We start from the raw sequence: 4,392 nt of genomic DNA, 5'->3' as shown, positions 1-4,392 counted from the left end.
AGGGTACTGTGTAAGAGATTACCTATAAACTGACTAGGTTGGATGAGTAATATCAGCCCCTGAAGTAATTTGCTGAGGTAAATTGTAGGGGACTGGAAGAAAAAGAAAGTTACCGTTGTTAAAGCACCTGGATTTGACAAATCAGGTGGCCAGAAGTGTGCTGAAGTTAAGGGGTCTGAGTGGGAAGACCAGATACCCGATAATACGTTTAAACTGAAAGGAACAAAAACCTACAGTTTAAAATCTAGGCGTTGGAATCAGAGGAGTGATCTCTGAGGTAAAATCGAAAAGGGTAATTGGTAGGAGATCACTTAAAGACTGACAACCCTAGAGAAGACTAGTCTCTGAGGTAAACAGATTGGTATTAGCAAGAGACTATTAGGAAGAGAAAGAGCACACTTTGTGATTCCTGAGGTAAACATCTGTGGTGAAAGTAGGGAATCACTAGTTTGACTTTAAATCCAAGTGAATTCTGTAGACTCAATTGAGGCACAGTAAAAATAGAGTATTTCCTGAGGTAAAAGTCTGAGGTATTTGTAAGGAAATACTATTAACAAGGCCTCCTAAGAAAAACCTCCAGCAGGGATAGAAATGGAAGAAGAGGAAGTTAGAGAAGAAATGGTGGCTAGTGGTGACACGGCTGTTTCTAAACCTCAAGAAAGTTTAGAAATGTGGAAGATCAAACTTGAGATGGCCAAAATTGAGTGTAAAAGAGTTTTGAGAGAAAAGGAAATTGAAAGTGAAAAAGAAAGGGAAAAGGCCAAAATTGAAAGTGAAAAGAAAAATATTTATAACAGAGAAATACATGATCTAAAAATGAAAAAAAATGAAAACTGAGATGGTTCATGATAGAGAAATGCATGACATAAAGATGAAGACATGGGACTTAATGGATAGTTTAGAATCTAGAGTTACTTATATTTTAAAGAATAATATTAAGGGTTTCCCTCTTTATGATCCAAAGAAATTCCCTAAATATGTTACTGGAGGTAACTTGGATATATATCTAGCCAGTTTTGAAAAAGCTTGTGATGATATAGAGATATCAGACAAGGAGTGTGATTTGATTAGGTTTAAATTAAAAGACCTGAAACATAAAAAAGAATTAAAAGAAAAAGAATATGAAGGAGAGTTAAGAGAACTGAAATATTTGAGAGAAATGAAAGAAAAAGAAATAAGAAGAAAAGAATATGAGGCACAGCAAAGAGAGATGGAGCTTCAAAAACAGTTGAGAGAATTAAAACATAACAAAGACGTATTAGAAGAAAAATATAAAAAAGAGTTGGCAGAAAAACTGGATGGTTTTAAAGAAAAGTTTAAAAACCAGGATAAAGTTATTAACACACCTGAAGAACAAGTAGCTAATCTGGAATCCGAAAACCAGAAGTTACAAGGTCTGTTGAAAAGAGAAACAGAGGGAAGTGTTACTCTAAAAGCAAGTTTAGATCAGAAAGAAAAGATTATTTCAGAATTAGAAGATGAGATTTCTGAGATGAAACTGTCCTCAACTAGCAAGAAAGAGCTCCTACATAGATATAAAGGAGATGTTATCAGGCTACAGGGTTTGTTAGATGAAACAAATGAGAGATTTAGTCAAAAAGAGAGAGAGAAAGAGGCTTTGATACAGGAAAATAAAAAGTTACAAGAACAACTATATGGTTTAAAACAAGAAAATCAGATTCTGCATCAAAAAGTCAATAAAGATCAGGGTGAACTTGATAACATAAAGTTAAAACCTGAAGATCTGTACACAGAGATTGCCAGACTGGAAAAGAGGCTAAACTCTAAAGACAGAGAAGTTCAAACTCTTGTGAAAAATTGCCATAACGCCAATACACAAGCAAAAGGCTGGATGGAAAACCCTGTTTTGCCACATAAAAACAATATACAATACTCCCCAACACAAACTTCTCAATATAAAGTCCAAGACACAGATACAAAAAGAAAAAATAGAAATTACACCAGAAGAAAATGCTTTACAAGAGCAAGTAGACGTGATAAATAAAAAAGAAAAAGTAGCAGTCATAGACCATAAGATTAATAGGTCTAATGAGCCTGATGACAAATTGGCTGTGGTCATAGGAGCTCAAAAGAAAAAAAAAAGTTAGCCAGGAAAAAAGGAGTCCTAAAAGTGTCAAACCTTGGTTAAAATCAGATGAGGAAAAAGATTTAAGGTTGAAGGGAAAACGTCCTTGCCTAGTCAACATAATACCATTTACATAATATCATTTAGCCAAGCTCTAACAGGGGGTTGTGGTTATATTAGATCCTAAGAGATATTGTTAGCCTTGGGGGCGGAAATAGGAAGAGGAATTGTCTGAAAGGGATGCGAAAGTCCCAATACAGTAAAAGGGAAACTGGGGAAAAGAAGAAGAAATATAACTAAGTAACCTGTGCCTGAACTAGAAGTTACATAATATCATTTAGTTCAAGAATAAAACGTCCAACTGTTCTGTTTAATCAAGTTTATATTTTGGTTTACATAAAAGCTTGTCAGTCATACATATCAGCTCCACGCTACTCTATAAAGAAAAGACCCTGCCGCCAGCCCTTAAAAAGAGGGTAGTCATTACAAAATTGGTGGCAGCAATAAGGAAAGAAGGGTAACCGTTACACAATTGGTGGCAGCTGTGGGATAAGTAATGCCCAAGCGCCTGCCATCTTTAAGTGGGGGTCCGTTACAGCTCCTAGTATAGCAGGTTTCAATGGGCCTAACTGTGTCTTCAAAGCTTTGAAGCAGACTGTAATTTTAAAAATGTGCAATAAATGTTCACCTTATTACTTTGGCAAAGGTGAAGTATTGCTGGCATGACTGTGTCTGTCTCTCCAACAAGCTCCTATGTGAGGATGACACCAAATATCAAAAAAAAGAGGAGGAAACGTCTGGGAGGAAAGTGGCCTACAAATGAAATAAATAAATAAACTTATTAAATGCACAAAATATTAGAGGTCAATGTGTTCAATCTCTGGCTTTCTACCACCCGACTCCAAGAGTGTGAATAGAATAGAAATAGAATAGAAATTTCATTTTTATCCCGCCTCTCCTACAGGAGCGAGGTGGCTTATGCTACAGTAAAATACAACAGTAAAATGCCTCCTTTTAATTATTTTATTGTGCCTTTTTGATGAGAAACCATATAAAGAATCAATAAGTGGAGCATTCATGGGAATGACAGTCAATTTTCCAAAGGGGTTCAGACAGAAATAGACAATTTCCTCTCTCATCATTTCCACATTTGGTTTGCCCTGTTAAGTACACTGTAACTAGTTCTATGGTAGGATCCTGATGGAGAGAATTGCATAGGCCGCCTCCTTGCCTTTCCTTTTCAGTGCAAGTGAAACACCACTAAGCATTACTATGGAATGCAATCCTGCTCTTGGAGCGGTCAGGTGGGTAATCTGCCATTTGTTTGCCGTTTAAAGGTAATATAAAAACACACCTACTAGGAAATGTCAAACATCCAAAAGAATTTGGAGCAGAGGTTAGCCACCACAGGCATCCTCTGCTCCCGGGCTAGCCCAAAGCCTCCCTATCCCAATAAGAACTGCGCAATTGCGCAGTTCCGCAGCTGTGCCCCTTCAGTCCGTGGGCGGCACTCCCGGGGCGGTGCGCAGATGTGCACCTCCGACACCCCGGGAGGAGGCCACCCGGCAGAAAACGCGACACTGGCAGCTGGCAAACGTCCGGCGGGGAGGAGGCAAAGGGGACGTGTCGGGAGGGTCCGGTTCCCCGGCTTTATACTCGCCCCTCTCACCGGCGAGCTCCTCACAGGCTTCCCCCAGGTGTTCCTTCAAGGCCCCGCTCACTGGCCGCCAAACGCCAAGGCCAGGACGCTGAGGAAAAGAGTCCCACAGTGATCAGCTTCTGCTGGCACAATATTGACGCAAACACTTGTTGGGAATTAAAGCAATGGGGCATACATCTGTTTGATTGCACACTGGGCACATATGGTCATCTGATTCAATCAAAAAAGTTGTGATACATTCAGAACAAAAACTGTGACCACAACAAGGAACTACAACCGAATTTGACATAAGGCTTTTGCAAATATAACATCTAAATTCTTCTGGAATGTCATCAATTCTTTCCTGGTCTTCTGGTCCCCTGCCAAAGAGTAAAAAGAAAGTTACATAATAAATAATAAATAAATTTATTAATTTTATACCGCCCTTCCATAGATCAGGGCGGTTCACAGCAAATATCCATAAAACAATTAAGAATACATAAAAACACCCCTCTCTCACTGACCCCTCCCCCCTGGTAAAAAGCCACCACAGCGCCAAGACAGTCCTCCGCAGTTCTGGGGAGCTTCTTCCCAGGTGACATGGGGGGGGGGGGCAGCGGCAGAAGTAGTCCTCCACCAGCTCTCAGGCAGTCCCCGATGTTGCTGG

General features: G+C 39.6%; 1 protein-coding gene across 1 annotated transcript in view; it reads right to left on the bottom strand.

Annotated features, from left to right (window-relative positions):
- The window catches only part of TRMT1L (tRNA methyltransferase 1 like), a 25,738-nt gene that overhangs the window by 16,748 nt on the left and 4,598 nt on the right, over positions 1–4,392 (bottom strand). The gene's annotated exons all lie outside the window — the stretch shown is intronic.

Source organism: Sceloporus undulatus, chromosome 4 (assembly GCF_019175285.1).
Source record: "Sceloporus undulatus isolate JIND9_A2432 ecotype Alabama chromosome 4, SceUnd_v1.1, whole genome shotgun sequence".
NCBI classification, from domain to species: Eukaryota; Metazoa; Chordata; class Lepidosauria; order Squamata; family Phrynosomatidae; genus Sceloporus; species Sceloporus undulatus.
The sequence above is the reverse complement of the archived record's forward strand: the minus strand, read 5'-3'. Positions and strand labels throughout refer to the sequence as shown.